Source organism: Mytilus galloprovincialis, chromosome 11 (genome assembly GCF_965363235.1).
Source record: "Mytilus galloprovincialis chromosome 11, xbMytGall1.hap1.1, whole genome shotgun sequence".
NCBI lineage: Eukaryota > Metazoa > Mollusca > Bivalvia > Mytilida > Mytilidae > Mytilus > Mytilus galloprovincialis.
Genome location: NC_134848.1, coordinates 9,739,427 through 9,750,038, shown reverse-complemented (window position 1 = coordinate 9,750,038; position 10,612 = coordinate 9,739,427). Strand labels below are relative to the sequence as shown.

Here is a 10,612-nt window from a genome sequence, read left to right as displayed (position 1 = left end):
AATCATGTTTTAAATCTCTGTTTGTGAAGTTATTGTATAAAGTTTTCTCGTCAGTACAGTGGCTGATATTAGAAAGCTAAACTAAAATGCATGAATCTTATATCAACATTGTCTCATATTGTTACACTGCTAGTTAATGTGTCTGTCATGTAATTTCTTTTTGTGTGATAGCTTGTTGATAGCTCTGTTGGTAATAAAAGTGCATGAAGTTTCCTCAGATGTACAGTGACTGACATTAGAAGATAGAATGCATGCATTTTATATCGGCATTGTCAAATATTGTACTTTAATTATGTGTGTCTGTTATATTCATATTTTTATTTGATTTCCTTTTGATATCTCTGTTCGTAACGATGTTGAATGGAGTTTCCTATGAAGTACAGTGTCTGATATTAGAACTGTATAATACATGCTAATCAGATTACTACATCAGTATTGTCTAATATTGTGTTACTGCTAGTACATGTATATGTGTCTTGCCATACAAATAATGATTTTTATATATTTTTATAGCCTTATTTTTATAATAATGATGCATGAAGTTTCCTCAGAAGTACAGTGGCTTATATAGGAAAGATAATTATAATGCAGAAATTCCCCAATCTAATTAAAAACCGATCTCTCATCGCTCCTGTTTCTGATATGTCGCGTGGGAGATCTAACGAAACCCGCTTTGAGGTCACATGTGAGTGACCTCGTAGGTGTGTCTTTTTCGACCAATGAAATTGAGTCTTCCACGATCTTGAAAGTTTAACGAAAGGTAAAGGGATGTAACTCATTTTATTTACGACGAAATCGTCAGTCAAAATAATTCATAAACTTTTTTGATTGGCTTATTAATAGGTCGTCAACTCATTTGCATATCATTATAAATTCATAACTTTTAGTTCACTCACATGTGACCTCAAAGCCAGTTTCGTTAGATCTCCCACGCGACATATCAGAAAACGGGAGCGATGAGAGATCGGTTTTTAATTAGATTGTAAATTCCCCATCATCATTGTACTATATCTTATATTGTTTTACTACATAAGAGTTAGTGTATGTCATATATGTATGTATACATGACGTAGTAGTTTATTTGATAGTGTTTTATCCTGAAGTGTCTTTTGTTTCTAATGTAAGGGGAGTTCTGCGTATTCAACTTAACTAACCCTATTTTGTCAACCATGTGGCTACATTGATTCTCCAATTGTTGTTTTACCGTGCAATTATTTGAGTATCATGTCGTTGGCAGATCTAGGAAAAGTTTATGTTTTTTTATTATTGGTGTATTTATACTCGAAAGATTTACAGCTAAAGATAAAGGTACCGGCAGGCGGCACTACATGTGTTCAAGACCGTTTGATAACGTCTTAGAAAAGAGGGGCGAAAGATACTAAAGGGACAGTCAAACTCATAATCGAAAATAAACTGACAACGCCATGGCTTAAAATAGAAAAAGACCAACAGACAAATAATAGTACACAAGACACAGCATAGAAAACTTAAGACTAAGCAACACGAACCGCACCAAAAACTCGGGATGATATCAGGTGTTCTGGAAGGGTAAACAGATCCTTCTCTTATACGTGTTGCACCTGTCGTGCTACCCATGTTATTACAAATCCGGTAAATAGTCTAATTCGGTAGGTCAAATTTGTGATAAGGGAAGGGGGGTTGTAGTTACGACATACTATAACTTAAGGAACATAATCCGATATCATCTGTCAGACGGTAATTCCATAACCAACTCGTGGTGGCGTCCGTAACATTTGAAATTTTATGAAGGAATAATTTCAACTTCACCATGTAGAACTCATGGTTTAATATTTTTCTTGTGAGCAGCAACCCTTTATCAAGGAAATCATTCTAGGGAATGCAAACCCGAGAATACCGTATTAATTGGGAGATATATACTCTGTTTGCAGGCGATTCTGGAATGTTGCTATATAGAATGGAAATTCACAATTTGGAAGCTGAAATCATCACTTTTTGTCGTAAAGTTTTGTTTTCATCCTTCCCTCATTATCAATGTCTAGATGTACATTGTAAGTCAAGATATGAGGCGAACTTAACTGTATCTGTTGTATCCTTTATCTCTTAAGCTGGTAACAAAAATACCCCACTCCAAAGTAAATTAAGGTGGTACCTAACACTACAGGGAGATAACTCTGTAAAGTCAGCTAAACGTTTTAATTACGTTGTGTTGTAAAAGGAATTTTAAGCTTCTCAATGATCAAAATTAGGGATTGTCAAATTGCTATATAACCAGTGTAATTTTTCTGACAAAACGGTTGGTTCAAAAATTTTGATATTTTTATTAAAGTCTCAAAGTAAATACTTTGACAAAATTTTATGAAAATTAAACGAGCCAAATTATTTTAGTGAAAGTGTTGGGTACCACCTTAAGAAAGGTATTAAGTCCATAGATACTGCCAAAATAAAACGTTAGATTGATTCAACCATTTGAACGAAGGGAAATAACTGTCATAATCCTTGGTAATATCATTTTCTGGAGAAAGGGTGGGTTAAACCTGGTTTTAAAGCTAGCTTAAACTGCCTCGTTATAATGCATGATTGTTAGTGTGTTTCGTGTTTGGTATAAAACTATTATTCTTTTAGGTAGGAAAAAGAACCATCAAAATATAATGGTCAACAGGTTTCAATTATAAAACTGTTTATCATATACTTAGACTAAATAACATATGATTTTAATTGTATGATAATAACATTAATTTAAGGTTAATTCCATATTTTTCGAATTGGTGCTTTGCGGGCTGATATGAAAAGTTTATCACATGCTTCAAGTGTTATCACATGCCTTTCCGTAACGTTATCGCATGGCATTCCGGTGATACTCGGCAAATTCCGGAAAATACACCTCAATGCTACGTTTTCACTGAAAAACATTACAAAGTAGTGTTTATTAAGACTGATAACATGTGTCATGTTAAAATTATTTACTTAGGTATAACATTCATAAATGGTCTATAAAAACATGTACAACACATTACATTTCAAAACAAAAACTACATATTTTGATATTTTTAACGTCAAGCTTGTTGTAATTCTAATTAACCTCTGTCCAAGTCACATTTTACAGTATCTTTCCAAATGTTTAAGCATTAACTCATATCAGAGTTCACCACTGTCAGGAACTTGCACTATTTTTAAAAATAGTGACGTGTTTCAAGTTTAAATCCTAAAAGCAAACAACGGATAAAAAACACTAAAAATCACAAAGTAATCTATATATATCTAACAAAACCATATTATCAAACAATACCATATTTAATAACAAAAAAAAAATAATAAGATTATATGTTAATATGTTTTCAGTCTGTTTGCGTCATAATTGAAAGACATCGTTCATTATCAATATCATCAACCTCGCTTTCGTATGAAGTTCAAATGTTTGGCCTCCTGAGAATATACAGTAAACATTTAATATGTTTGAACTGCTTGCACTATATACTTGAACGTTTGAATATCATCCTATGTCTGAAAAACTTCGTCGTAATCCGGAGGAAGGTCATCGTTACCATAGAAACAGTCGTAGTAATCTGGCGGCATTAAATCATCCACATGGAGGCTACTTTTGTCATCGAAATCGACTTTTGATTGGATCCGAGGTATCCCAAACATACTGAATGATGTAACACCAAGCACTGACATTGAACTTTCAGATGACCTTGTTGTCTTATACACATTGAAAACAATGTCATTTTCAATCGGATGGGTTGTTAAATCACTTACTCGGGAAAGTCCGGGACATTCTTCGTCAATTATCGTGTTCGCCATATGCAAATTAGCTTTCCGTCTCCAATCTTTCCATTCCTGTATCTTAGCTATGTCATATGTATCATCACCTGGCCATTTGTGAATATTTGTAATAGATTTATAAAAATTGTAACTGTCTTCTCGTTTTACGTTAGAAGGATTACGAGACGAAGTCGAATGTGAAGAAAAACATGTTTTGATTCCGACATCAGAAGGTCTTGGCTGACATCCACTACTTTTGTTTATTTTTAGTAACACATGTTCCGGGTAGCTTGTATTGTCATCTAACTGTATTACGAATTGTCTTGTACTAGGAATATTATCAAAACTGTGTGAAGATACTACAGCAGCTGCCATTTTTAATACAAATCAAGCTAGTAATTCCACTTCCTGTCTGATTCTGAATCAACACCTAGTCTGCAGTAACTCGAAAACCTGTCAAAATAAAAAATAAAATAACATATAGATGTAGAAAGTACTACACCAAAACCACTTGATTTACAGAAAGTTCCTTCCTTTCCTTAGACACTTGTAAAACTAATTGTCGTTTAAAAATCAGATATGTTAACACAGAGACTGTTTTTTTTTATCAGCTATGACGATTTGATTGAAAAACCGGCGTCCAGTCGTAACTTCTACAGTTGGAAAGCAAGTCCTTGGAAACGTCCGTTGTCGCCAAGCTCTATCAGCAACAATATCAGGGGGAATTAATTAGGTGGCGCTACAGTCGTCCGTAACGTACAAGCATATACAATTTTAATGATGATTGGCATGATGTTATATTGATGTGAATGTGTGTACGACGTCTGCTTTGTACGGACTGTTGCTACATTTGGTTTGTTTTCGTTTTTGGCGCAAACTATTTTTATAAAAAAAATTATAAACTAGATACCATAAGGAACATTCAGTTCAAGTTTGAAGATATTTTGCCCAGTAGTTTCAGAGGACAAATGGAGGAGAAGATTTTTGTATAAGATTACAAAAATTTACGAAAAAATGTTAAAAATTGACTATAAAGGGCAATAACTCCTTAACTGTTACAAAAGAGATATATATGTTATATTGACAGGATTTGTGAAGTGCCCAGGCTTTTCAAAAAGAAAAGTGTACGCAAACCGGTCAATTTATCCGATTCCGAATAGACCAGTCTTTTCTTTAACTCTTAAATATAACGTGTTTGAGGGGTAAAATGCAAATACATTTTTTTGGGTCTTTCTTTTGGTTCGGAAAGGAACCGAACTCTCGAGCTCTCACAATAGAGCCAAGCACGATTCTTATTTCAATGACAGAACTATTTTTTCTTTGAATTACAGCTATTTAGATGGATGGCAATTTTTTAGTTTTTTTTAATCATGTGCATTGTAGCGCTTCATCTGTTTCAGTTCTTATACATCATTGGCATTCAAATATTCAGTTTTGAGTGTTCCTGATTAATGTTATTTCAGAAAAGCGCTTTGTACATGTACGCATGAACATTATAACGTGATCCTTTTTCAAACATTTTTATGACTTCGTAGTCGAATATAGAATATACCAATATGCTGAATCATCATATGTATCAACAGCCCTTTGTTGACCTACATCCGTCCACCATTTGTACATGTGTACTCCGTACGTTGTGTTACAGTGTTGTAAAGAACTTTAATATGATCAAGGTTAAAGTTCAATCTTATTCCATACAGAGTTTATTGTGATGACGAATGAGTATATCAGAAAGGATCAAAAGAATTTCAAAAGTTTAAAGCTAAGAGTAATTTTTATATGTCAGTGTTTATATATTTGATTAGAAAGGTCAATTGTACAAAAATAAATAGTTTGAATAGTAAAATCTGGGACTATTATATTAGAATAATAGACCCAGGTAAAATACGGGTGTAAATTTTGCTTGGATATTTTCATGCTTTGGTTTCTTATGTTTATAACTGATATTCTATGGGCAGAGGTGCAAAGGTAAAGGGATTTTTTTTTGTTTAAAAGGAGAAGAAACAAAGATTAAAGGTGTTTACTTTTGCTTGGTTAATAGTATTTTTGGGTTAAAAGATTTTTGTAGTAATGAAAATAATTATTTCAGATTTAAACAAAAAGTTTTATTTTTCTTTTGAAGTAAAAAATGTAAAAGACCGAGAGTAGACCAGAAAGGGAAGATGTTTTTTTTTATTTTTGGCTACTGAAGACATAATGGATTGTATGTTGATGTCAGCACCTTTTTGGCCATACATGTACATTTTCCAAATCAGTATCCCTAATAAAAGCTCGATGACCTATCATTTTTATTCAATTTTTGAACATTTCACAATATACACTTCATTTAGGCAAAGTTTGAAAAAAATCTATCATTTTTTTCATTTATGCTCTCATACCACTTTGGTGCGTTAAAACAATACTAGTAAATGAAAAAGAATGACCGAATCGACTGTGATCGAAACGTCTGTTTACGAACTGGAAGTGTAGCCGAAACGTCCTGAAAACGGTCCGAGACGAAGTTGTCTTTTTTATAATGCCCGTATTGTCTTGCAACCGATAATTTTTAATATAAGAATACAAGTGAAACCAACCAAGGACCATTATATAGAAGTTAATATACAATTGTTGAGAAAATTAAAAAAGTACGATAAGAAGTCTACATTCATTTGAGTAAATTTTCGAAAATTTGACATTATATATATTTGGCTAGAGGTTTCCTTTGATAACAAATTTTACCACGGTCAAACATGTAAAATTCGAAATATATACATTTAATCTTTTAAATTAACAGAACTATTCAGTGGCGGATCTAGGGGGGGGGGGGTCTGGGGATTGGAACCCACCTTTTTTTTGGGCGATCAATGCATTTGAATGGGAGCATATAGTTGTAACCCCCCCTTTTTACTCTGGGTTGGGACCCCCCCCCCCCCTTTAAGATGGCTGGATCCGCCACTTCTATTTTTATATGTTCATGATTATTGTAAGGAATACTTTGTAGTACTGGAATACCAGAAGATTTAAACAATTTTCAGATTATGTGTCCAGTTTCTCTATTCTTTGTATTCTAGCACGCCATTTTTTTGTTTTTATTTTTATTTTTCTTATCATTTTATTTTTCATATCTTTATTTTGTTGGTCCATTTTTCAGTAGATTACATGTACATGTACCTACTCTTTTATTAGAAAAAAAGCCTTTCTGGATCTCATATTATAGAAACAATTATACATTTGGGCCTACCTCATCAATGAGGCCCCTCATGGGGGGTCCTAGTAATCACATAATCACCATTTTTTTGCCAATATAATCACATAATCATTAAATATTTGCTTATCTTTAGTAATCAAATAATCATAAACTAAAAATACAGTCCTAGGTAATCAAATAATCATGAAATATTTGGCTTAATAATCAAATAATCATTAAAAAAACGGCCAAGTAATCACATAATCAAAAACCCCATGAGGGCCCTCATCAATAAAGATGACGTTGCAAATGAAACTGTTTTCAATAGAGAATTCAAAAAGGGCAATATTGATTTAGGCTAAAGAAGTAAATATAGGTCTCCTGTTTCCTTGCTAATCCTAAATTATCCTGCACCTGCCTTAACCCGAATAATTCAGTCGTTATATTCCGCTGATCTACGAAGGCTATTAACCTCTGGTGGGAGAAAATCGGACACGGAAAGGGCTTGAATTATTCGAGTTACACCTGCCTCTCGTAACATATTGTATGGACATTCAAGTTTGGTTAAGAATCGTAAAAGTCACATATTCGGGGAAATATTTCTTAAGTCAAGATTAGTTCCCGTTTTACGGTACATATAAGTGTTTCAAAATTTAAAATCTATTAACCTACTTACTTATCCCATTTTCTGCCAGAAGGCAGGAAACATCAATATGAATTTTACCTTACAAGTTATCCCACAAAAACGAACGCTTCAGAAAGCTTATGATAAGCTTGAAATAACGGATTTAAAAAAATGCAAATGAAAAGATGAAACTATTTGAAATTAGAACAGTGGGAATGAGGTGCAAAAAATACATGCAAAACAATATCTGCACAAATTTACATGTAAAAGCCCAAAGCAAATGTACAACCCTTTTTTTATTGTTCTTCATCTCAAATATATTTATATAAATAAAGCGTATATTTGCAAGAAAAAACCTTACCTTTATACAATTTTATCCAAATTTACCAAACAATGTTTATTGACGTCTTTGTGTGCCCAGTAGTTGAGGGGTCGATATTGGTATTTAGTATTTACCGAACCATATGGCTTCCTCTCATCCAATCAAAATCGATAGATTTGTGTATATTCGATCATAAATTAGCTTCGTCAAAATTTGACAAGTTTGACAAAATAGAAATTATTAGAGCATTACAATTACGTAATATTTTTGAAAGGGACTTAAAAATACGATTACGCAATCGCGAAAATCTTGGTTAATAGGTATTAGTAGGTAACCGGGTCATAAATCAACAGACTACAGTGACGTGATTATTGACAAACAATACAAATCTGTTATCTTGTATTATCAATGATATATCAGTGTCAATGATCCGGATCTGACGGATAAGGAAGATAAATTGTAAAAAAAAAATATTGTGATGAATATTAGTTTTGATAAGATGGTAATAATTACTTTGACAACATACTAAACCGGGATATAGATAGCGTGTCGAATTTATGGTTTCATTAGTCCATAGATAAATTAACTCGTACATGTTTGATTTATATAAGCTTCGGAGATCAAAAGAATTAAATTTTGATAACATTTTATTTTTTTATTGACGGAGAGTTACAATTTATATATTTCTGCAGATATTAAGCATAATTTATAGCTACTCATGTCAACAGTAAAAGAATTTAATTTAAATATAAATGTGAAAAAGAGACGGGGAGGACAATATATTTTTTATTTTTATTTTTATTTTTATTTTTATTTTTATTTTTATTCTTATTTTTATTCTTATTTTTTATTTTTATTTTTCATTTTTATTTTATTTTTGATTAATTTTTGTATATAATTTTTTTTAACTTGTCATTGTCACAAACACTGATACAAGGTGACGGTCATACCACAAAATTAAATTCAGTAGGGTGTATGATTGAAAAAAAAAATACATTATTCTAGTATTTATTTTAATTTACTAACCCGTTTCGTTCGGTTTGGAAAATGAGATTTTTAAAAGCAGAGCTCTAAAAGTTAATACAATATACATGTAGAAATATGTCTTCGATAATATTACAAGAGGAAAAAATTGATCAATCGGTCTCTTGATTAAGAAAATCGTAAATATATTTAGAATTAGCAATAAAGATGTCATGGTTTGCATATGTGATCATAAGTTGTCAGTTAATGAATTATTAAACATAAAAGTGGTACGGTCAATGCCACTCAGTATTTCGAATAAACTGACATGGTAAATAGAAAGATGTTGAACATTTCTGAAATATGAAATTTGCATTATTAAAGAAACTCAAACAAAAGATCTATAATTGTAATTTGTTTAACGTATTTTTTTCGGCAAAGGAGTAACATTTTTACCTCCGACTTTAGGAGAATGTGTTTCCTGACAAAAGGTTTAAATTTGAACAAAAATGTACTTGGCAAAAAATAAAATTGTTGATACACTAAACATGAAAATCTATTACGACAAAGGATTTGTTTAGTAAGACCAGAGACATATATAATATATATATATATATATATGTTCATATGTCTCTGGTAAGACAAAATATTTCAACGATATCTCATAGAACTGAACTTCTGAACCTAGTCATTCGGAACAAAGTAACTTAACTATAAAATGATATAACTGTAGATCGATTTCATTGAATTTTCGGTGCCTTTTAAATAGTTCCTTTCTTGCATAATTAATGTAAGAAAATTACAGGAGAAAGTCATTACACCTTGAATAAACCGAAAGTCTTAGTAATCATTTTCCAATAATTGATGTTTATAACGTTTTCCTGTAAGTTGTAAATGACCTTTAATTTGACCTTGACTTCTATCTTTTATGGACTATTAAAGTAATAATGAAGTGAAACTAAATATAGACATAATAAATTGGTTTAAGGATAAAGTGTATCCGATAAATTATTTAAGGGGGTAGACCTTGGTTCAGGGAGATAACTCAATAAATCAGTAATGCGTTTGTAAAAGTCAAGTTTCATCAATGTTTTTTAAGCATTTACCTGAAACAGAGTGGAAATAATCTATGTTACCTAGAAGCTTAGAATATATTTATGAAAGTGATTGACACAAACACACTGATGATTTTATGAGTTATCTCCCTTAACCTAGGTCTACCTCCTTAAATCAATAGAGACGACACACAACACATGAGTGAGTTAACTCTTTTAAAAGCAGCTGAACGTTTTAATCACATACTATTAGTAAAGAAAAATCAAGCTTCTCAATGATAGAAATAAGTGTTTTTAAAACTACGGTATATTTACGAATTCATTCCTGTAAATTATGTGCTTTCACTTTTTATTAACTTTTCAACAGGTCAGAGGTCATATTTTGTCAAAATTTTAAAATTAAACTTTACTTGGTAACTGAATTCACGCTACAATCTAGACATAAGGTAACGACCATTCTTATTCTTATTGAGGGCATGGGCCTTTCTCGTGACGGTATTTTTTCTCTCACGCAATAGTCGGGTCAAAATAAGATAACATATTCATAAAAATTAAGGCACAACAATGAAATACGGCATATTACCTACAAGACATCAAATGTCTAAATATTCATATAACTAATAACTATAATTACTATGAAAAAGTCAATAAATCACTTCGAACATTGAATTATTACATACAGTAAAACCTGACTAAACCGAACCCTTTCGGGACTTGAGATTTTGTTCGGTTTTGGA

General features: G+C 31.8%; 1 long non-coding RNA gene across 1 annotated transcript; it reads right to left on the bottom strand.

Moving 5' to 3' along the window:
- Window positions 1–4,153: 4,153 nt before the first annotated feature.
- LOC143051615 (uncharacterized) lies at window positions 4,154–8,008 on the bottom strand. Its single transcript, XR_012970851.1, has 2 exons — window positions 7,897–8,008; window positions 4,154–4,197 (listed from the first exon to the last, which is right to left on the bottom strand). It is a non-coding gene; the product is annotated as an uncharacterized LOC143051615 (long non-coding RNA).
- Window positions 8,009–10,612: the final 2,604 nt, after the last annotated feature.